General features: G+C 38.3%; 1 protein-coding gene across 9 annotated transcripts in view; it reads right to left on the reverse strand.

Moving 5' to 3' along the window:
- DCLK1 (doublecortin like kinase 1) overlaps window positions 1–25,115 on the reverse strand; it is a 339,558-nt gene that overhangs the window by 217,094 nt on the left and 97,349 nt on the right. The window lies entirely within an intron of this gene.

Here is a 25,115-nt window from a genome sequence, read left to right on the forward strand (position 1 = left end):
CCTCCCTAGAGGATCAAGAATTACAAAATAAATATTGAGGTCAGTAGGAAAATGCCTTCTTTTGGCTCATTTGCAAATGTGTGTGTGTGTGTGTGTGTGTGTGTGTGTGTGCGCGCGCGCACGCAGGCATGTGTATGTGCGCACCTGTGTGTGTGCATGCATATGTGTTCTTTCAGGATTACTGCTCCTCTAAACGATCCAACATCCTTGCAGCAACTAACTGCATGATTTCATCCTCCACTGTTCTAAATCCTATGGAAAATGAACTGAATAAATTATACTTTCTAAACGATCCACAGTTCTTAAGAAATCAAAAAAGGAACAATTCCAAGTCTAAGGAAAGCACTAGCTGCATCCTGAGGGTCAGAGGAAGCTTCACCAGGACGGACCGCCGCTCTGCCCTCTGCTCCCTCACCCTCTCCTGGCCACGTGACCACGTGGCCAGAGCAGATGCATGTGGTCCAGGGAACCAGTGCAGGCTAGCACTGTGTCTTCAGCTATCTGCCGAGATTGTCTAAACAATCTGATCTCATCTGATACTGGAAAGCCACTTGTATAAACATTCGAATGAGCATTCTGATACCAAGCTGATTCCAGTCAATCCCATGTGGCTTTGGTGACTATGAGCCCAATTTTCCAAGCTCTGAAAGTTCCTGGAGCTAAACCCTGGAGACCAGTGGGGAGAAACTGACCTTGAAGACTTTCGCTCTGTCACAGACAGCCGTGAAGAAAGGATCCCAGGACTAGGAGAAGGATGATGAGAACTGCATTCCCATTTCTCTGTGTGTATATTTGCCATTGCTCCAATTATTAAGGGTTTGGAGAAACATATTCTCATACATTTCTGGAGAAGTGTAAATTTTTAAAATCTCTACAGAGAGCAATTTTATGATACATAACAAGAACCACAAAAGCTTATCCGATTTAACTTCTAATAGTTTGTCAGAAGGAAATATTTGAGGATTTACAAAACATTTGCGAGGAGACTAGAATTCATGGCAAGATTGCTTATAAGAATGAAAAGGTGGAAATAAAGAGGTAATAATATGGTACTGACAAACAAATTAGATGTATATAAAAAATATAAAGCCTGTAAAAATTATGTTAAGCATATTGACTGATGGCATGAAAAACTGCATAGTACATTGGTAAGTGAAAAAGTTACAAAACCATATGAACACTATTCCATTTTTTAAAAAAAGATACATGGGTTCATTGAAAAGTTTGAAAGAATGTAACAGAGATTTTATGTAAATAGTTATGATTTTTAAGATTTAATTATCTGCAGTTTCCAATGTTCCTAATTTTTTTCTAGTAGAGTACAATTGCTTTTGCAATTAAAAATTAAAATTCTCTCATTAAAAAGCAATGAGGAATCAAATTTTATGTCTTTGTGTTAACTTTATTATAGAGTGTTTTGTTTGTTCAAAAAACCAGTAGTTCTCAATTATTCCTCAATAAAGTTTTTAAAAATGTTATTAATGGTTCTGAAAAGAAGCAAAACAACCCCCAAGGTTTAACTATGAAAATCACGTAATTAACAATAACAACAAAATAATACGTTTCCTGGATGCTTTGCCTTAAAATAATGAGCCCTTCTTTGATTACTGCAAAAGAGTCAGCATCACATGATCTTTTTTAAAAATCTTATTTATTTTTTGGCCGTGCCCTGGGGCATGTGGGATCTTAGTTCCTGGACCAGGGATGGAACCCACACCCCCTGCAGTGGAAGCGCGGAGTCTTAACCCTGGACAGCCAGGGAAGTCCCAGCATCAGCTAATCTTTTAAAAAGTAAAATCACTATCTGAACTGTTTCTAATAATTCAGCACACAGTCACAAAACTATTCCATTATCTTTGGGCTTTCACAGACTACCTAACAATATAGACCCTAGCATGTTATACAAAAACTTTTTAAAATTACGAAGATGAAAAAGTTACACGCACTGGTTCTAAAATATTAGCTCTATGAAAGCAGGGGCTTTATCATTCACTGGCGAATCTCCATATCCTAAAACAGGATTTGGAACATAGTAGGGGCTCAATAAATATTTGTTGAACAAATGAAGGGATAAAGGGTAACGTGGTAAAAAGAAGAGATGAAGCTAAGATATACCAAGAAAACCAAAAATTTTCCTGTTCTCTTAGAACATAAAATACAGTCAGAGGGGAACAAAATTGTTCATAAACTTTAAATAGTAATAATGCTACCGTTTATCGTCTACTGTATGCAAGATGCTGTGTTTATTTTATCTAATATAATGGTCACAACAACTCTTTTAAGTATTAATATCTTTATAGACAATGAAAACTGTGGCACTGAAATACTGAAAACCAGCATAAAACTAGTACAAAGAGACTGTTAAACCCAACCCAACTTAAGTGAAATACCACCATATATGATCCTTCCAAGAGAACAACAGAATATACATTTAAAAAGCTACATTTATTTAGAAACCCTAAATAAGGTAATTTTCCTATGTGTCATAAAACCTATGTAAGAAGTCTGAATGCTTGCTAACTTTAATAGATGATAATTTAAAAGCACTTGCTAAGAGTAAGTATGGGAAAGGGTAACTGAATATTATGATAAAGGAAATCCGTTCTGAATGTAAAGAACAACACATACAAATTCACATGCAAAAAGAAAAGAATTCCCAAAGGCAGGAATCACATCTTATCCCTCCCATTTCAAGAGACCAAGAGAAAATGACATAGTGATGATCACATACAAGAAACTCAATACATAGCCATGCATCACAAGAAGCATATGTCAAACTATTATTAACTTCTTTTTAAAGGTCAAAGATCAAAGCCTCTTTCAAAAATGATGTCAAAGTGCTAACAAACATGTAGGTACCGAGAACAGAGTAGTGGTTACCGGAGGGGAAGGCGCAGGGGTAAGATGGGTAAAGGGGGGTCAACGGTATGGTGATGGATGGAAATTAAAGTTTGGGCGGTGAGCACACTGCAGTACACACAAAAGTTGAAATGTAATGCTTACACATGAAACTTACATAATGTCATAAACCAACGTTCCCTCAATTAAAAAAAGGATGGCCAGGGGCTGTTATAAAGATATCCACTAACACTTTGTAAGTAACTTTGGGAAACATTATAAAAGGATGCAAGAAAATACGCGATTCAAGAACAAAAGGTATAACCGCTACAGGCTGCGTTATAGCAAAGGGCGGAAGTGACCCACGGCATAGCAGCATTCCTGTGTTGCTGGAGGAGGGGAAGGAAGTGTGGATTATCCAGAAACGTTTAGAGAAATCATGGGTTAAAGAAAAAGGAAGAAAGCCCAAACACAGGCACATTCTCTCAGAAGCTGTGACAAGGAGCGGGGAGCCCAGTAAAGGCAGGGGTGGGGGTGATGAGGGGGGCCAGACTGACGGACACTCGGTTTAGAGAAATCCTATGGGAGCTCTGGTTTAAACTGAGAAATGAAACAAGGAAGGATCACAAAAGCCACATCTATGCATGCATATAGCTGATTCACTTTGTTGTGCAACAGAAACGAACACAACATTGTAAAGCAATCACACTCCAATAGAGGTTAAAAAAAAAGCCACATCGACATGTGAGACTATATCAAATAAAGCAAGGAACACTATACCATGACATTAGCATACCTGCAGCGACATTTACATTTATGTTTTAAACAATTTGTGGCCCTCTAGTGAAACCGTTTTTGCCTGCTGTGCAAAAACCACTTTGCAGCTTCCCATGAAGAAAAAGGCACTGGAGGTCAGGGCTTCCCAGGAGAGGGTGAAGGAAAGGTCAGAGCCCTGAAAGCAGATGCCTTAGAAGAGAAAAAAATTACTTCACTTTGTTGTCTCAGAAATTGACTTTCAATCTCTTGGGCAAAGAACCTTCTATCTGAAGTGACCTGGATCCAGGAGCAATTAAGGAAGATAAGAGTAGAACTTTTAAAGCCAGGGGGCCCTAGTCAAATAATTTACAGTCTCTGAGCTTACGTTTCTCCACCTGTGACGTGGAATAATGGTAATACTTTGAGAATCAGGTAATTGTGTATATCTGAAAGAATATATTTCAGTACCTTTTGAATTTAAATATTTGTGAATATGGAAATGTCTGAATTGCTGTTCCCTGTGCTTAGATTCATAACAATTCTTTTCAATTTCCATAGTGGTATTTATTTGATTTGATGAAAAGTTAACACAAAGAAATCAAGTTTTTACCACTTAGGGAAAGTAAGGATGCCTAAGAATTGAGAAGACAGTGATGCCTGGTATCCTGCAAGGGTCATGTGTCATCCCTGTGGCATGTCACTGCCCAGTAAAATCACGATTGACTGCCCACCTTTCCAGTTGGGCCTCAAAGAAATTTCACATTACTATATATCACAAACCTTTGGGAACAGGTCCAAACACTAAAATCATGAATATCAAATCCATAAATGCCAAGAGTGCCTTCTTATCAATAAAGCTTAATGGAGACTTTATTATTTTACAGGCAGAAGCTTCAGCCAGCAAATGTAATTGCAATGTTCTAGAGTATGACTCCTGGACTACATGGCTGTATTAACACACATTTGAAGGTAGAATCATCTGGTCTTGAATGTGCAAAATCTCTATCCAAGCCAACTATGTTCCCAGCACAATCCCAGCCATATGCCTTCTGTGAGTCCTCATAACAATGGGGTTGTGAGTAAAGATTAACATTGATACTGGAAGGGTCTAAATAGTCTTAAGAGCAGCAGTGAAGGCAAATGATCTACCCAAAGGGAACCGGAATATATTCCATACTGGAAGAGTACTGAATATATTCTACTCTCTAAAATAAAGTTTCCTTTCGAATATTTTCCAAATCCACACTATTCATGGGTAAAGAAACTCTTGAAAAGAGAAAAAGCAACAACAAAAAACCCAATGAAACTTAAAAGTATAAGCAATTACTACCTTCAAATAACTAATGAAATAGATTTGTTCTGAATACCACGTGCATCCAAACACTTTTCGCGTAAGAGAAAATCTAATACAATACTTAACTGTGTCATATTCAGTGTATTTTTGTCTGTCTTTGACTTCCAAGAAATCAGGAATAATTATTCTGAGTGTCATTTATAAACCCTGAATCCTCTACACTGTAAAAGCAATCCTTCATGAGTAATTAATAAAATCATTATTTTGTAAAAATCCATGTACATATTCAGGTTCCTTCTGACAACTAAAATATTTCCAATTATACTTAATTGCAATTTTGATCAATTCCAATCACCTAATAACAGGATACTATTTATTTTTAACTGACATCTTTATTGGAGTATAATTGCTTTACAATGCTGTATTAGTTTCTGCTGTACAACAAAGTGAATCTGCTATACATATACATACATCCCCATATCTCCTCCCTCTTGCGTCTCCCTCCCACCCTCCCTAACTAACCCCTCTAGGTGGACACAAAGCACCGAGCTGATCTCCCTGTGCTATGCGGCTGCTTCCCACTAGCTACCTATTTCACATTTGGTAGTGTATATATGTCCATGCCACTCTCTCACTTCATCCCAGCTTACCCTTCCCCCTCACCACGTCCTCAAGTTCATTCTCTACGTCTGCGTCGTTATTCCTGTCCTGCCCCTAGGTTCTTCAGAACCATTTTTTTGTTTTGTTTTTTAGAGTCCATATATGTATGTTAGCAGAGGGTATTGTTTTTTCTCTTTCTGACTTACTTCGCTCTGTATAACAGTCTCTATGTCCATTCACCTCACTACAAATAACTCAATTTCATTTCTTTTTATGGTTAATATTCCACTGTATATGTGCCACATCTTCTTTATCCATTCATCTGTCGATGGACACTTAGGCTGCTTCCATGTCCTGGCTATTATAAATAGAGTTGCAACACTGTGGTACACGACTCCTTTTGACTTATGGTTTTCTCAGGGTATATGCCCAGGAGTGGGATTGCTGGGTCATATGGTAGTTCTATTTTTAGTTTTTAAGAAACCTCCATACTGTTCTCCATAGTGGCTGTATCAATTTACATTCCCACCAACAGTGCAAGAGGGTTCCCTTTTCTCCACACCCTCTCCAGCATTTACTGTTTGCAGACTTTATGATGATGGCCATTCTGACTGGTGTGAGGTGACACCTCATTGTACTTTTGATTTGCATTCCTCTAATGATTAGGGATGTTGAGCATGCTATTGTGTGTTGGCAATCTATATATCTTCTTTGGAGAAATGTCTATTTAGGTCTTCTGCCCATTCTTGAATTGGGTTGTTTGTTTTTTGATATTGAGCTGCATGAGCTGCTTGTGTATTTTGGAGATTAACCCTTTGACAGTTGCTTCGTTTGCAAATATTTTCTCCCATTCTGAGGGCTGTCCTTTGGTCTTGTTTATGGTTTCCTCTACTGTGCAAAAGCTCTTAAGTTCCATTAGGTCTCATTTGTTTATTTTTCTTTTTATTTCCCTTTCTGTAGAAGCTGGGTCAAAAAGGATCTTGCTGTGATTTATGGCAGAGCGTTCTGCCTAGGTTTTCCTCTAAGAGTTTGATAGTGTCTGACCTTACATTTAGGTCTTTAATCCATTTTGAGTTTATTTTTCTGTATGGTGTTAGGGAGTGTTCCAATTTCACTCTTTTACATGTAGCTGTCCAGTTTTCCCAGCACCACTTATTGAAGAGGCTGTCTTTTCTCCATTGTACATTCTTGTTTCCTTTATCAAAGATAAGTTGACCATATGTGCATGAGTTTTTCTCTGGGCTTTCTATCCTGTTCCATTGATCTATATTTTGGTTTTTGTGCCAGTACCATACTGTCTTGATGACTGTAGCTTTGTAGTATAGTCTGAAGTCAGGGAGCCTGATTCCTCCAGCTCCATTTTTCTTTCTCAAGATTGCTTTGGCTATTCGGGGTCTTTTGTGTTTCCATACAAATTGTGAAATTTTTTGTTCTAGTTCTGTGAAAAATGCCAGTGGTAGTTTGATAGGCATTGCATTGAATCTGTAGATTGCTTTCGGTAGTATAGTCATTTTCACAATGTTGATTCTTCCAATATAAGAACATGGTATATCGCGCCATCTGTTTGTATCATCTTTAGTTTCTTTCATCAGTGTCTCATAGTTTTTTGCATACACGTCTTTTGCCTCCTTAGGTAGGTTTATTCCTAGGTATTTTATTCTTTTTGTTGCAATGGTAAATGGGAGTGTTTCCTTAATTTCTTTTTCAGATTTTTCATCATTAGTGTATAGGAATGCAAGAGATTTCTGTGCATTAATTTTATATCCTGCTACTTTACCAAATTCATTGATTAGCTCTAGTAGTTTTCTGGTAGCGTCTTTAGGATTCTCTATGTATAATATCACGTCATCTGCAAACAGTGACAGTTTTACTTCTTCTTTTCCGATTTGGATTCTTTTATTTCTTTTTCTTCTCTGATTGGTGTGGCTAAAACTTCCAAAACTATGTTGAATAATAGTGGTGAGAGTGGGCAACCTTGTTAGGTTCCTGATCTTAGTGGAAATGGTTTCAGTTTTTCATCACTGAGAACGATGTTGGCTGTGGGTTTGTCATATACGGCCTGAATTATGTTGAGGTAAGTTCCCTCTATGCCTACTTTCTGGAGGGTTTTTATCATAAACTGATGTTGAATTTTTTTGAAAGCTTTTTCTGCATGTATTGAGATGATCATATCGTTTTTCTCCTTCAATTTGTTAATAAGGTCTATCACATTGATTGATTTGCGTATACTGAAGAATCCTTGCACTCCTAGGATAAACCCCACTTGATCATAGTGTATGATCGTTTTAATGTGCTGTTGGATTCTGTTTGCAAGTATTTTGTTGAGGATTTTTGCATCTATGTTCATCAGCGATATGGTTTTCTTTCTGTAGTTTTCTTTCTTTTGACATCTTTGTCTGGTTTGGTATCAGGGTGATGGTGGCCTCGTAGAATGAGTTTGGGAGTGTTCCTCCCTCTGCTATATTTTGGAAGAGTTTGAGAAGGATGGGTGTTAGTTCTTCTCTAAATGTTTGATTGAATTCGCCTGTGAAGCCATTTGATCTTGGGCTTTTGTTTGCTGGAAGATGTTTAATCACAGTTTCAATTTCAGTGCTTGTGATTGGTCTGTTTATATTTTCTATTTCTTCCTGGTTCAGTCTCAGAAGGTTGTGCTTTTCTAAAAATTTGTCTATTTCTTCCAGGTTGTCCATTTTATTGGCATATGGTTGCCTGTAGTACTCTCTCATAATCCTTTGTATTTCTTCACTGTCAGTTGTCATTTCTTTTCCATTTCTAATTCTATTGATTTGAGTCTTCTCCCTTTTTTTTCTTGATGAGTCTGGCTAATGATTTATCAATTTTGTTTATCTTCTCAAAGATCTAGCTTTTAGTTTTATTGATGTTTGCTATCGTTTCCTTCATTTATTTCTGATCTGATATTTATGATTTCTTTCCTTCTGCTAACTTTCAGGGTTTTTTGTTCTTCTTTATCTAACTGCTTTAGGTGTAAGGTTAGGTTGTTTATTTGAGTTGTTTCTTGTTTCCTGAGGTACGATGGTATTGTTATAAACTTCCCTCTTAGAACTGCTTTTGCTGCATCCCATAGGTTTTGGGTCGTCATGTTCTCATTGTCATTTGTTTCTAGGTATTTTTTGATTTCCTCTTTGATTTCTTCAGTGATCTCTTGGTTATTTAGTAGTGTATTGTTTAGCCTCCATGTGTTTGTATTTTTTAAATATTTTTCTTCCTGTAATTGATATCCAGCTTCATAGCATTCTGGTCAGAAAAGATACTTGAATGAAGAACCTAGGGATAAGACAGGAATAGAGGCGCAGACCTACTGGAGAACGGACTTGAAGATATGGGGAGGGGGAAGGGTGAGTTTTGACAGGGCGAGAGAGAGTCATGGACATATACACACTAACAAACGTAGTAAGGTAGATAGCTAGGGGGAAGCAGCTGCAAGGCACAGGGATATAAGCTCGGGGCTTTGGGACAGCCTGGAGGGGTGGGAGGGGGAGAGTGGGAGGGAGGGAGACGCAAGAGGGAAGACACATGGGAGCACATGTATATGTACAGCTGATTCACTTTGTTATAAATCAGAAACTAACACACCATTGTAAAGCAATTATACCCCAATAAAGATGTTAAAAAAAATAAAAAAAAATAAAAAAAAAAGAAAAGATACTTGATATGATTTCAACTTTCTTAAATCTACTAAGGCTTGATTTGTGCCCCAAGATATGATCTATCCTGGAGAATGTTCCATGAGCACTTGAGAAGAAAGTGGATTCTGTTGTTTTTGGTTGGAATGTCCTATAACTATCAATTAAGTCCATCTTGTTTAATGTATCATTTAGAGCTTGTGTTTCCTTATTTATTTTCATTTTGGATGATCTGTCCATTGGTGAAAGTGGGGTGTTAAAGTCCCCTACTATGATTGTGTTACTGTCGAATTCCCCTTTTATGGCTGTTGGCATTTGCTTTATGTATTGACGTGCTCCTATGTTGGGTGCATAAATATTTACAATTGTTATATCTTCATTTTGTACTGATACCTTGATTATTAAGTAGTGTCCTTCTTTGTCTCTTGTAATAGTCTTTATTTTAAACTCTCTTTTGTCTGATATGAGAATTGCCACTCCAGCTTTATTTCAATTTCCATTTGCATGGAGTATCTTCTTCCATCCCCTCACTTTCAGTCTGTATGTGTCCATAGGTCTGAAGTGGGTCTCTTGTAGACAGCATATATAAGGGTCTTGTTTTTGTATCCATTCAGCCAGATCTTGTCTTTTGGTTGGAGCATTTAATCCATTTACATTTAAGGTAATTATTGATATGTATATTCCTATTACCATTTTCTTAATTGTTTTGGGTTTGTTATTGTAGGTCTTTTCCTTCTCTTGTGTTTCCTGCCTAGAGAAGTTCCTTTAGCATTTGTTGTAAAGCTGGTTTGGTGGTGCTGAATTCTCTTAGTTTCTGCTTGTCTGTAAAGGTTTTAATTTCTCCATCAAATCTGAATGAGATCCTTGCTGGGTAGAGTAATCTTGGTTGTAGGTTGTTCCCTTTCATCACTTTAAATATGTCCTGACAGTCCCTTCTGGCTTGCAGATTTTCTGCTGAAAGATTAGCTTTTAACCTTATGAGGATGTTATTTGTTGTTTTTCTCTTGCTGCTTTTAATATTTCTTCTTTGTATTTAATTTTTGATAGTTTGATTAATATGTGTCTTGGCATGTTTCTCCTTGGATTTATCTTGTATGGGATTCTCTGTGCTTCCTGGACTTGACTATTTCCTTTCCCATATTAGGGAAGTTTTCAGCTATAATCTCTTCAAAAATTTTCTCAGTCCCTTTTTTTTTTTTTTTTCTCTTCCTCTTCTGGGACCCCTATAATTCAAATGTTGGTGCGTTTAATGTTGTCTCAGAGGTCCCTGAGACTGTCCTCAATTCTTTTTATTTTTCTTTCTTTATTCTGCTCTGCAGTAGTTATTTCAACTATTTTATCTTCCAGGTCACTTATCCGTTCTTCTGCCTCAGTCATTCTGCTATTGATTCCATCTAGAGAATTTTAAATTTCATTTATGTTGTTGTTCATCATTGTTTGTTTCCTCTTTAGTTCTTCTAGGTCCTTGTTAAATGTTTCTTGTATTTTCTCCATTCTATTTCCAAAATTTTGGATCATCTTTACTATCATTATTCTGAATTGTTTTTCAGGTAGACTGCCTATTTCCTCTTCATCTGTCTGGTCTGGTGGGTTTTTACCTTGCTCATCATGTGCTGTGTATTTCTTTGTCTTCTTATTTTGCTGAACTTACTGTGTTTGGGGTCTCCTTTTCGCAGGCTGCAGGTTCATAGTTCCCGTTGTTTTTGGTGTCTGCCCCCAGTGGGCAAGGTTCATTCAGTGGGTTGTGTACGCTTCCTGGTGGAGCTGACTGGTGCCTGTGTTTTGGTGGATGAGGCTGGATCTTGCCTTTCTGGTAGGCAGGACCGTGTCCGGTGGTGTGTTTTGGGGTGTCTGTGAACTTACTATGAATTTAGTAGCCTATCTGCTAATAGGTGGGGCTGTGTTCCTGTCTTGCTAGCTGTTTGGCATAGGGTGTCCAGCACCATAGCTTGTTGTCACTGAGTGGAGCTGGGTCTTAGTGTTGAGATGGAGATCTCTGGGAGAGCTCTCACCGATTGATATTATGGGGCTGGGGCATCTCTGATGGACCAATGTCCTGAACTCAGCTCTCCCACCTCAGAGGCACAGGCCTGACACCCAGCCGGAGCACCAAGACCCTGTCAGCCACACAGCCAGGTACGTGGGCAGTTTCTTGCCTTTTGGGAAGTCTGAGGTCTTCTGCCAGCATTCAGTAGGTGTTCTGTAGGAGTTGCTCCACGTGTAAATGTATTTTTGGTGTATTTGTAGGGAGGAAGATGATCTCCACGTCTTACTCCTCCACCATCTTGAAGGCCCCCCTCCCCAGGATACTTTTCTTTTCTTTTCTTTTCTTTTTGTGTTACGCGGGCCTCTTGCTGTTGTGTCCTCTCCGGTTGCAGAGCACAGGCTCTGGATGCGCAGGCTCAGAGGCCATGGCTCACGGGCCCAGCCACTCCGCAGCATGTGGGATCCTCCTGGACCGGGGCACGAACCCGTGTCCCCTGCATTGGAAGGCGGACTCTCAACCACTGCGCCACCAGGCAAGCCCAGGATAATATTTTTAACATCAGTCATCTCCCCAATATTTATAGAGAGCTGAAGATCATATAAACAAAAATACATGTTTGCAAGAATGAACAACTTTAATATCTGCTATTTGCAAGACGTCCCCATTCAAATAAAGCTTAATTTGCACTCTTCTTCAGAGCAATATTTCAGAAAACTATTTTGCTGCATTTATAATTTTAAATTACAGCTATAATAGTAAATAAGCTGTTTACCTTAATTTTGTCGCACCTGAAATGCTTGTAACCTAGGACTGTAAGCTAACAATCTGTGAATGGCAAATGAATTTAATAAAAATGAAGGCCCAATCCTGATAAACTGTTTTCATAAAATTTATCTGTAGGAGAAATGTTATTAAAGCACTTGCAATCCTCTTGGAGTTGCTAGAAGAAAATTAAAAGCAGCAGGTAAGTCAGGTAATAAACTGATCATAATTCTCAATCTTTTTACTATCCTGCAGTAAAAAATTAGTCTTCCAGAAAGAACAAATATTATTGAGAAAAAAGAATCGAATTATTCAATATAATAGCATGTTTAGATTACTGATAATTTAAAAAGAAAATGGATGTTTATTTTTTTAAATAAATTTATTTTAGCTATTTATTTTTGGCTGAATCGGGTCTTCATTGCTGCGAGCAGGCTTTCTCTAGTTGCAGCGAAGGGGCCTACTCTTCCTTGCAGTGCGCGGGGCTTTTCATTGCAGTGGCTTCTCTTGTTGCGGAGCACGGGCTCTAGGCGCATGGGCTTCAGGAGTTGTGGCTCACGGGCTCTACAGCACAGGCTTGGTAGTTGTGGCGCATGGGCTCTGTTGCTCCACGGCATGTGGGATCTTCCTGGATCAGAGATTGAACCTGTGTCCCCTGCACTGGCAGGCAGATTCTTAACCACTGCGCCACCAGGGAAGCCCAAAAATGGATGTTTAAATTTAAACTGCAGACTCATCAGGATGTTTCTTTCAAGTAAAACTCACAGGTTTTCAACCTTGTCCCTTTTCAATAACTCACAGAAGAATATCACATGATTTTGTGAGCAGCTTCTCATCCTTCAGATCCTGGCTCAAACGTCACTTCTTCCCACAACATTCTAATGTCCAGCTATTCTCTTCCTCTCTCTCTCTCTCTCTCTCTCTCTCTCTCTCTCTCTCTCTCTCACACACACACACACACACACACACACACACACACACACACACACACACTTCTTTATTTGACTGTATCTGATCCATGGGCCAGTGATGTCTGTTTCATTCAGCAATATACTCCCAGCCGTTAGCATATAACAGAGACTCAATGCATTAATGAAGATTAAAAACCACAATGCATAGTATGGAGCTAAATCAGTACTTAAGGGAAATAAAATCATAGCTGTAAAAAGTGTATACTTAAAAAGAATAAAGATCTCAAATCAATAAGCTAACACTCCACTTAAAGAAAATGGAAAAAAAAGAGCAAACTAAACCCAAAACAAGCAGAAGGGATGCAACAATAAATCAGAGTGGACATAAATAAAATAGAGAATTTAAACAAATGGAGAAAAACGGTAAAACCAAGTTGATTCTTTGGAAAGATCAATACAACTGACAAACTTCTAGCTCGACATATCAAGAAAAAAAAGTCTCAAATTTCTAAACTTCAGGAATGAAAGAGAGGTCATCACTTCCAACTTTAGAGAAATAAAAGCATTATAACAGAATACTGAGAACAGTTATATGCCAATAAATTAGATAAGCTAAATAAAGTGCACAAATTCCTTGAAAACACGAACTACCAGAGAAATAGAAAATCAGATTAGACCTATAATAAGTAAAGATCATGGGTTAGTAATCAAAAATTTTCCACAAGGAAATCTTAGGACCAGATGGTGTGACTAGTGAATTCTACCTAACATTTAAAGAATTAACACCAATACTTCACAAGCTCATTCAAAAAAAACAGAAAAGGAGTGGGCACTTCCCTACTCATTCTATGAAGTTGGTATTACCCTGATATCAAAGCAAGACATAGATATCACAAGAAAAGAAAACTACAGGCTAATATCCCTTGTGAATATAGAGATAATAATACTCAAGAAAATACTAGCAAACTAAATCCAGCAACATATAAAAAAGATTATACACCATGACCCACTGGGATTATGCCAAAGAATGCAAGACTGATTTAATGCCCAAATATCAATAAATACCATATTATACTATAAATAATAATACCATATTAGTAGGATAAAGGAAAAAAAAAACGTACCTGACCATCTCAAAATACATGTGGGAAAAAAGCATTTGACAAAATCCAACACTGTTTCATGATAAATACAGTAAAAAGGACTAGAGGGGGTTTTTTTCACAACCTGATAAAAAAGCATCTACCAAAAATCCAGTGAGAACATCATACTTACCAGTGAAAGGCTGAAAGCCTTCTCACTAAGATCAGGAATATGACAAAGTTATCTATCTGATCTTGCCATTTCTATTTACTGTTGGACTAGAGGTTCTAACCAGCCAATTAGGCAACAACAACATACGATGGGCAACCAGATCGGAAAGGAAGAAATAAAACAATCTCTATTTCTAGATGACATGATTTTATATATTCTATATAAAACTGTAAATCGGAAACCAGCTGTCTTTCTCTAAACTAGCAATAAACAATCCAAAACTGAATTTAGGGAAACAATTCCATTTACAGTAACATGAAAAAGAATAAAATACCTAGGTATAAATTTAACCAAAGAAGTGCAAGACTTGTACAATGAAAAACTACTACAAAACATTATTGAACAAAATTAAAGGAGACCTAAATAAGTGGAAAGACATCTTGTGTTCGTGGATTTGAAGACTTAATATTGTTAGGATGGCTATACTCCCTCAAATTGATCTACAGACTCAATGCAATATCCATAAAGTTAACTTTCATTTTGCAGAAACTTCAAACTAATTCTAAAATTCTTTCGGCAATGCAAGGAACCTAGAATAGCCGAAACAATCTTGAAAAAATGAGAATAAAAGTAGAGACTCAAACTTCTCAATTTCAAAACTTACTACAAAGCTGCATCAATCAAGACCGTATAATACAGGCAGAGGACAGACATACTGATGGATGGAATAGAATTTAGCGTAAAGAAATAAACACATACATTTATGGTCAGTTGATTTACAAAAGGTTGCTGAGACCATTCAATGGAGGAAAGAACAATCTTTTCAATAAATGGTTCTGGGACAACTGGACATCCACATGCAAAAGAATGAAGGTATATTCCCAACAGAACTAAAACCTATGGCCATGCAAAAACATATACATGAAAGTTCATGGTAGCACAATTCCTAATAGCTGAAAGGTGGAATCAACCCAAATGTCCATCAAGTGATTAATGGATAAACAAAATGACATAAATTTATTCAAAGGAGTCTTATTTTGCCTTAAAAAGGAATGAAGTACAGATATACAACATGAACAAACTGTGAAAATATTATACTAAGTGAAAGAACCCAAAAGGCCACTTATGGCATGGTTTCAGCTATATGAAATGCTCAGAAGAGGCAAAAGTTTGGCATGTTTGGTCAAGGTTAAGGCTAGAGCAGGCCATGCCTAGGATGATAAAGAGAATGGTATGGGAAAGACAGGTGGGGACAAGCTTTAAACACCATGATTAAGGATTTTCTATGTTACTCTGAAGAATTTGAAAGTTTTAAAAATGTTTTTAAAAAGTCGAAACTAATGTGATCTAATCTGTGTTTCCAAAATATCATTCTGGCAGCAACATGGAGGAGGACAGAGAAAATTGTAAAAATTTAAAAGTCTAGGGGCTCCCCTGATGGCGCAGTGGTTAAGGATCTACCTGCCAATGCAGGGGACACGGGTTCGAGCCGTGGTCCAGGAAGATCCCACATGCTGCGGAGCAGCTAAGCTTGTGGGCCACAACTAATGAGCCCACATGCCACAACTACTGAGCCTGCGTGCCACAACTACTGAAGCCCACGTGCCTAGAGCCCATGCTCCGCAGCAAGAGAAGCCACCGCAATGAGAAGCCCACGCACTGCAATGAAGAGTAGCTCCTGCTCGCCGCAACTAGAGAAAGTCCACGTGCAGCAACAAAGACCCAACATAGACAAAAATAAATTAAAAATAATTTTTTTTTTAAAAGTCTAAGTCGGAGATGATTTGGGCCTGAATCTGCTAGGGTGGCAGCAGAGGAGAGAGTGAAGGAAATGAATTGGAATATGCACCTTTCCTTTTGTAAACTCCCACCAATTCTATTTGATTGGTAAGTTTGCATATATATATATATATATATATATATATATATATATATATATATATATATATATATACATATACTTTTTTTTTTTTTTTTTTTTTGCGGTACGCAGGCCTCTCACTGCTGTGGCCTCTCCCGTTGCAGAGCACAGGATCCGGACGCGCAGGCTCAGCGGCCACAGCTCACAGGCCCAGCTGCTCCACGGCATGTGGGATCTTCCCGGACCCGAACACGTGTCCCCTGAATCGGCAGGCGGACTGTCAACCACTGCGCCACCAGGGAAGCCCTAGTTTGCCTATATTTAAGCACTTTTAAATGAAACTATCATGTTACCTATACATCTGTTCATAAACATATATGATTACAGATAAAATATGAAGCCTATTGGATTGGGCTTGTGAACTAGGTATGATTTTGAGTTTTGTTTGATGACTTTAACATTGGGCAAGAAATAACGTGTTGGTTCTACACTATTCAAGTTAGAAATAACCTGATACTTGTCAGCTCTTTCTTTTATTTTTTAAAATTTGCCTAGAGCAGCAAATACTGAATACTAGCCATGCAAAAACATATTCAAATATGTCAAGAGATTTTACATTAGCAAAGACTTTCTTCATAGATTATGCAACAATAAATTATAATTCAACCCACCTCCAATTCACTACACACAACACCTACAAATATCACTCCACATAATTATATATTTATTTGTAGAGGAAGCAAAAGTCTAATAAAGTCTTCATTAGCAGATCCATACTACATCTAAGATGTTAATTTTCAAAACTGTGGAGACATCCTAAAGGTGAATCATTTACTTTGTACCATGTCAATGTTTGTCTGAAATACATTTTATGATGAGTTTATCAAGTTGAGTCATTTCTGCAAGAAATGTAAACCTCTTCTGATTGTTGCTTTATGGCTATGGGGGACATTTGAATTCACATTTTATAAGATTTGATTATTTTTGGCAAATATTTTTGCACTGATTTGGGTGCATCTTTTGCTGACAGTGAACTGGTTTCCTCGGAAACAAAACTGCTCAAAACTCAATATGAGCAGGACTATCCTTAGTCAACAGCGTCGCAGGCACTATTATCATAAACTAGGATAATTCACTCGATTGTTAGAAATAATATGTTACTTATAACATATTAATATAACAGAAAATATATTAGCTTGCTCCACTGATCCCAAATAAGTTATGTTTATATACAGACTTACCTATTCTTGGGATAAGAATATAAAATATAGTTATTAAAAAACTTTAAAATGCATTAAAAATTTTTATTGGCTTTCTAATTTGAAATACTAACTAAAAATAAAGGCAAATATCTAAGGCTTCAAACTATTTTCACAGTGAGAGTTTTCACTGCAGCATTACTTTCTGTGATACCATTAAATGTAATGAAATTGGACATACATTGTTAAGACATGACCTCGGAAATACTACAGAGTTTTGGATAAGTGAACAAATTTTACAGCTTTAGTAGGTGTCTATTTGGAATGAATGTGCCAACTACTGACCCTCCAAGATGATTACTTTAGTTCTGGGGTCCATGTAAAACAGATGTGTTAAGTATTTAGAGTGCCACAAATTTCTATATGTGAAGAAAAACATTTCTTTACCTAGTACAATGGCTGGGCCATTCAACTACCTATTTCCTATTGATGATGGTGGTGATCCAGATTCATATTTGATTTTTAAGTTAAGTTGATGTTCTCAAAGATTCAGTTTTCCAGGTTTTCTTAAATTATTATCAGATGTACTTTATATTTCTTGTGGACTTACCTACTGACCATGGAAATAGCAGCTCAGTGGCTATTTGTAATGGATAAACCATATGCGATTCAGGTTTGATCTATCTAAACTCCAACTGCATGATGAAATTATTACTTAACACTTGGTTAAGTTCAAGACAGATACTTTGGGACTTCCCTGGTGGCGCAGTGGTTAAGAATCCACCTGCCAATGCAGGGGACACAGGTTCGATCCCTGGTCCAGGAAGATCCCACATTCCGTGAAGCAACTAAGTCCGCGAGCCACAACTACTGAAGCCCGTGTGCCACGACTACTGAAGCCCACGTGCCCAGAGCCCGTGCTGTGCAACAAGAGAAGCCACCGCAATGAGAAGCCCGCGCACCGCAACGAAGAGCAGACCCCGCTCGCCGCAACTAGAGAAAGCCCGTGTGCAGCAACGAAGACCTAATGCAGCAAAAAAAAAAAAAAAAAAGACAGATGCTTTGCTTTGATTCTCCAAATAGTCCTAGCAGAGACTCCAGCTTGGTCTTCTGAAATACTGATCTGACCACATCACTCGTGGGCTTAAACACTCAATGGTTTCCCTTTGCTCCTTCACAGGTCCCCTTGCTGTGCAATCTCTGCCAAGCTCTCCAGCTTCACACGGGGCCTCCTGCTCACCCTGCTGCACCCACAGTCTTGCTTCTCTGTTCCTCCATTTGCCTTGCTTCCTCCTGCCTGTGTACATGCTGCTCCCTTGGCCTGGGAAATGCTCACCTTCCCTTCATCCAGGGGACACCTACCCTTTCTTCAGTCCTCAGCTCAGGAACCACTTCCCAATCTCCCCAGCCGAGTCACAAATCTCTGTTGCCTATTCTGACAGCACCAGATATACTTCCTTCACAACATCCATCACAGCTATAGTTATGCATTTATTTGTATGGCTATTTAATGGATGTCTGTTTTCCCCAAGAAACGGTCAGCGCCACGACAGCAGAGTCTGGTGTGGAACTAGAAGACCATCAAATGAGAAAGCAAGTATGATTTATTCTGAGTTTGCTATATAGAAAGGGAGTCAGCCATGGTCACTTGTGTTTTGGCAGAAACTCAAAGGCAGGTTGAGGAATGGGGAAGTTTTAGAGTTGAAAAAAGGGAAGCTTTTCTCTGATGAACAAGGTAGCTTTGGAGTTTAATACTTACTTTTAAAGAGGTACTTTCTCCTAAATGTAAACATATGAAAACGCTGATTCCCTTATGATTAAGTACTATCCATTCAGTTCATTCGAAAGAAACGGGAAACAGAAACAAAGCAAAAACTTTGGGTTACTTAATAATTCTTAAGTTTGAATATGAACTCATATAGTGTGACACTATGGTTCAGACAGGTACATTCTTTTGATCTAGATGAGATGCTAAATAATGGAAAATCTAGGGATTAACTCTCTGCTTCAGTCAACAACTGCAAATTTTTGAATGGGTGAAGCTTCCTTTGGATGTATTCCATCTTCAAGTACCTATAACTCAATGAAAGAACTCTTGGCCTCTGCATTTATAAATCTGGGTCAATGCCTTAGTTCAATGGAGTGCTAGCGGTGTTATCTTGGGCAAGTTACTTAACCTTTCTGGACCACATCTGTAAAACCAGGTTAATTATTTTCATCTCCCAGCTTATTGTGGGGATAACAGGAAATCTAACAATTTGTGTAAGCACATGACAATGCCGGCATGGAGGAGGTGTTCTGCCAATACTTCCTCAGTAAGAAAATGGAATGTAGCTATCACTAAACACACAAATGTCTAAAAATGTTATCTGAAATACAAATTCTATCTAGCAACTCTTGTTCTTCTGTTGGCTTATACAATGGAAATAAACTTATAATCAAACTACAGTGGCCTCCAAATAGAGCCACGGCCTGCTAATAGCTCTCTCTCAATATGATTGATTACCTCACGCTTTTCCTTTTGTTACGGTTGTGTCTCAAAATCAGGTTCTTTGAGATAAGTTGGATTCTGCCTGTATCTCAAATAAAAGTAACATGCAGTTGCTTTTTTAGTAGAACTAACGTTTACATTAAAAGAGGATTTAATCTACCTTGGCATAATGCTGATAAAATTTTTAAGGTAATGGGACAATACGTGAATGAATACACATATTCATTCAACAAATATTGCCTCGTTCAGGGCAAGACACTGGAAAATAAAAGGGAAAAAGTAAGATAGTCCCAGTGAAAGACTGACTATACAGACAATGGTGAGACCGTATATATAAATAGAATTCTTTTTTTTAATTAATTATTATTTTTTTTTTTGCCTGCATTGGGTCTTTGCTGCTGCAAGTGGGGTTTCTCTAGTCGAGGCGAGCGGGGGTTACTCTTCGTCGTGGCATGCGGGCTTCTCATTGCAGTGGCTTCTCTCGTTGTGGAGCACGAGTTCTAAGCGCACGGGCTTCAGTACTTGCAGCACATGGGCTCAGTAGTTGCGGCATGTGAGCCCTAGAGAGCGTGGGCTTCAGTAGTTGTGGCGCACGGGCTTAGATGCTCTGCAGCATGTGGGATCTTCCCAGACCAGGGATCGAATCCATGTCCCCTGCATTGGCAGGTGGATTCTTAATCACTGTGCCACCAGGGGAGTCCTATATAAATAGAATTCTGATCCACAACCTACAGCAACCAGCCCAAGAAACCAAGTCCTTATCTGCAGTAAACAGCCCAGGCAGCCAGTCTGCTGCAGGTCAGAATTATACAAAGTCAGATTACCATCTTTAGTGACAATCTTTATGCCTCTTTTCTCAGACTTTCTGCTTGCAGCAGGTGCAGGTCCCAGGGCACCTCACCACCTAATCAGCTCGTCCTATTCATTCATTCATGCAATCTCACCACACCAAACTTCTTAGAACACCAGCCAGTGCCTTGTTACTTCAGACCTCGGTGTCTTTGGAGGTGCTGTTCCCTTAGTAGAAGACCAAATGTTTCTCTGTGTTCTGCAAAAGCCATAGGACTTATTTCTAAACAACTTTTGAGCACAAACATTCCATGCTCTATACAAAACACTCAGCACCACACTTTCCCCAAGGCCACCATGAATGCTCAAACCTCATCTCTGGAGTCTTAGGCCTTCACAACCCAGGATAATTTCCTCAAGATCCTAAATAGTGGTGAGTCATCATCATTTGAATCTGAATTTGACTTTGGAAATTAGCCACAATCGAATTAGCAAATAATATGTGTGACTGGATAATTCCATTTAGGCTAAAAGAATAAAAACATAGAGTAATTTTCTTGTGAGACTCAGGGACTGGCTCTAATATCAACCACCAAAAAAGGAGGAGCTTCAGAAAGAGTTTCCCTACAATGTGGCTGCAAGAAGCTCGAACTCTGCAGTGCTGACAGTTTCAAAGGGATCAGGGCTCACTTAAATATATATGTAGTTTCCACCTATTAGCGTGGCAGATGCAGTAGTTTTAAGACCAGTTCCCTGTACCTGAAAAGAATATAACTGTGATGGGAAGCAAGACTAACTTTGTTTTTGATTCGATGTCTTTTTTTCCACTTCTGTTAAGGTATAATTGACATATAATATTGTACCAGTTTAAGGTGTACAACACAATGATTTAATCTATGTGTATACTGCAAAATAATGAGGACACTAAATTCAGTTAACAGATATCACCTCTCTTCACAAGAAGCAAGACTAACTTCGAGAAAAACTTAATATATGACTGTTTACTTATTTAATAAGACGAATCCATTTTTGCATAAGAGTTTGAAAATTAGAGGCCCACAAACCCAGATTGTTATAAAGATGTTTTATTTGGCAAATGCTGTGTCTTTGTTGTTGTTAAAATTGGGCCAACATTTCTAAATTGGGTAATAACAATTAAATGAAAATATTCATCTTTTCGGAAAATTTAGAGCATCTGTAAGGATTTGTACTATATTCCTGCGTGACAACAGCAATGTGGAGCCCAACAGTAGCTGCCCTTGTGCACAGGGCCCGGGTCCCTTCCCCTCCCTAATACTCTACTCGCATGCTTTTCTCATTCCCTTATCTACCTGGCTCTGATGCCTTTTGATTTGATGATCTTTACTCTAAATGTTCTAAGAGACTCTAAAGAAGATAAATGTCAATAAAGACCCAAATCTTTTAGCTTTCCTAGCTTTTCTATCTGGCCATCTATTGTTACTTCACAAGTCGGCATTAGTTTATTTTTTTAAAATTACATTTTATGAAGATAATAAAATAATACAATTGCCAAGAAAAAATATATATGTAGGTGTATATGTACACATATATATGAATTGCATGTATACAAAATATGTATTTATATATATATATATATATATATATATATATGTATATATCACCAAATTTGTTTTTCCTTAAGAGATCAGTCCTATGATTGAATTGCTACTAGGCCCTAAATTATTTCTTGGTAATAAATCTGATAATATAAAGAGGCTCTTTACTCTTATTAGACAGTTAAGAGTGTCAATTTGGTAAGTTGTACAGATGATTTCTGTCACCAAGGCCTCATTTATAGCAACACAAATAGATGATCATTTAATGGGGAGGGGCTGGTTACTGCGTGGCGTGAAACTGCAGAGCATCGACTGTTGGTTCCCTGGCAATCTTTTGTTGTTGTCCAGATATGTGACTGTCACCTCGATGGGGGTGATGAACGGCTTTGCACACAGCTTCTGCATAGCCTGGATGTGCTTCCCTGCTGACAGAACCAACCCACGGCTCCCTGCTGGGCCCACCTGTTAGACTTGAAGGCTCAGAAGCTGAGGATCAGGCGGCTGGATGTACAGCTCAGCAGGAGAGGCAGAAGCAGGAGAGAACAAAAGACAGGAGACAAGCCTGTGGGGGCAGACCCCTTCTACAACACTAATTAAACTTTCTCCTGCTGCTCCGGGTGGCTCAGAAGCCCACAGTGGGTTGTCAACTGGAAACAAGGTGCTATGTTTCTAAAACTCAGCCTTTCTTTTAAGCCCAAGCATTCACTGCTACTTTCATAATCAGAAAAAAAATCTGAAGACTCATAGCATGACATGCAGTTGTAACTCTCATAACTGCTCATACAAACCCTTCCATCGGCTGGGCAGTTCTGAAGGATAAAGGCCAAATGGACTCCACCTTGGCCTTGTCATGCTCCCAGGGACCCCTTTTCCAGTGATCCCTTGAAGAACACCAGGCAAGGGAAGTGTGGCGGGGGGGCTCCTTGCAATTCAGCTCCACTGGGCAGGACACCTCTCCCCAGATGCTCTTTCAGTGCCTTTTGCATTTTGTCCCTTTTCCACTTTCCTACGTCCCTTCATTGCAAATGCAAGGTGTAAACCTGGGTGACTAAAAGTTCCTTGGATGACAGAGAATTCTTTTTAAGTCGCTAAAAGTAATTCCTTGTAATAAAAACAAATGAACCAACAAAATGAATTGTCACCTTTTTCCTGAGGCTGGGGCCCAGGAATAGGAGGGTGGATGGCTGAGATCTGGGTATTCCCCAGAAACAACAGGACTGATGAATAGAACACACTCTGTGCCAAACACATTCTGACTGAATCAGGCAAACAGCAACTGAAGATTTTTTCCTTGGCCTACACTCTTGCTTCTGAAATATGAACCACTTGAAAACATTTATACGCAGTTTGTGTTCAATCCAGAAGAAGCTTTTATAAGCTTGAAATAATGTCCTATGAAAGTTTCACATTAAGTCAGATATGATGACCTCATTTTAATTTTGTTATTGTACCTATAATTTTGGCCATCTGGGAAGAAGCACTGGAAGAGGAGTCAGAAGACCTTCCTAGCTATCTGATTTTAAGTCACCTGTGGCCCCTAAGTCCTTTATAAAACATAACCTGTAAAGCAGTGATAATACCTGCTTTGCATTCTTCACAAGGTAATAAGAAGGTTAAAATCACATAATGTATGGTAGGCAGCCTGGTGGAGTGTAAAGAACTTAAGCTTTGGAATCAAACAGTTCAGACCACTTATACTTACTACTGGTGTAACCTGAGCAAGTAACTTAACTTTTCAGGGACTGGGAGAGGGCATAAATAATACCTACCATATGGGACTGCTGTGAAATTTTAGAAGAACAAAGTACATAAAGTGTAGGCCAGAGCTTATTAGAGTTGGCACTCAATTACTATAAGTTCTATTTTAGAATATAAACATCTACCAAATACAAAGTATTTTGAACATTTCCTGAAAATAATATAAGCTTAATAAAATGGGCAACTGGCTATCTTTTAAATCACTGTGAGACATGATAGAAAAAGCAGAGAGCCAGGAGGTGAAGGTACTGGTCCAGACACGGCCACTAGTGAACAAGATATTTTAAAACTAACTCAAAATTTTACGATGAAGTCATGAATACACTTAAAACTAATCGAACTCCAGTCTAGAAAGAAGTGTCATGTATATTAATGCAATTGTAAGAATGAAAACAAATGAAGAATAGAAATTTCTCAGTTGTTTTTACCCAAAGTTGAATCGACAGTAAGTAAATCAGAATTTTTAAGTTACTATTAAAATTTGCATTTTGAGTTTGATGTAAATATGAACAACTCCTTTTTTTGCTTTGAGGTATAACTGATATACAAAACAATTGCACACATTTAACATATACAACTTGATAAGTTTGAATATATGAGTACACCTGTGATACCATCGCCACAACCAAGATACTAAACATACCTGCACATCCAAATACATATGAATAACTCTCATACAATGTACTTTTCTTGTACCTTAGTTTTTATCTCTGAAATAACAGAAGTCAGTTCTCAAGTTTATCCAGTTTCCCTTGAAGTGATCTCCTGGAAGTGACGGTAAGTATGCCTTTAATGTTAAATACTAAATGCGTATGTTTGGGTCTTGGATTTACATACTGTTTTAAATTGTACAATTGGCCCAATGATCAATTCTATTCCCTAAATTTTGAAGGATCTAAGTCATGACATCAATTACACATATAAATGAGTAGGAAAACAAAATGAATTTTACGCAAATTTTATCCAGCCAAGCCCTGTCCAGGAGAAAAAAAAAAAGCCCTCATTTGCCAATTTCCAAGGTGTAAATATTCCCATTATGGCTAATTTCAAGCTACCACCAGTTTAACGATCAGCCTGCAAAATTTCTGCATATTTACCATGAGCCAGGGAGAGTGAATCCCAGCATAGCACTGCCACTTACCATTTGAACTGAAAGGTGTTGGTAAGATACATGGGCAGAAAGAGGGACACAGGGAAGGAACTAGTTGTAAAAGCAAAAAAAAAGCCCAGACACGTGAGGAACATCCCACCTGCAGCATATTTTGAGCTGGGCCTCAAATCACTGTGGCTTCATCTTTTGCTGAAGCCCCCTCTCTTTTTTGACCATGAAAATATCAGCCAAATGTCAAGGGGCAGTGAAAAACCCTGCCACCTTCAACCACGTCAGCCCACCA

This window comes from Phocoena sinus, chromosome 18, assembly GCF_008692025.1.
Source record: "Phocoena sinus isolate mPhoSin1 chromosome 18, mPhoSin1.pri, whole genome shotgun sequence".
In the NCBI taxonomy this organism is placed as follows: Eukaryota; Metazoa; Chordata; class Mammalia; order Artiodactyla; family Phocoenidae; genus Phocoena; species Phocoena sinus.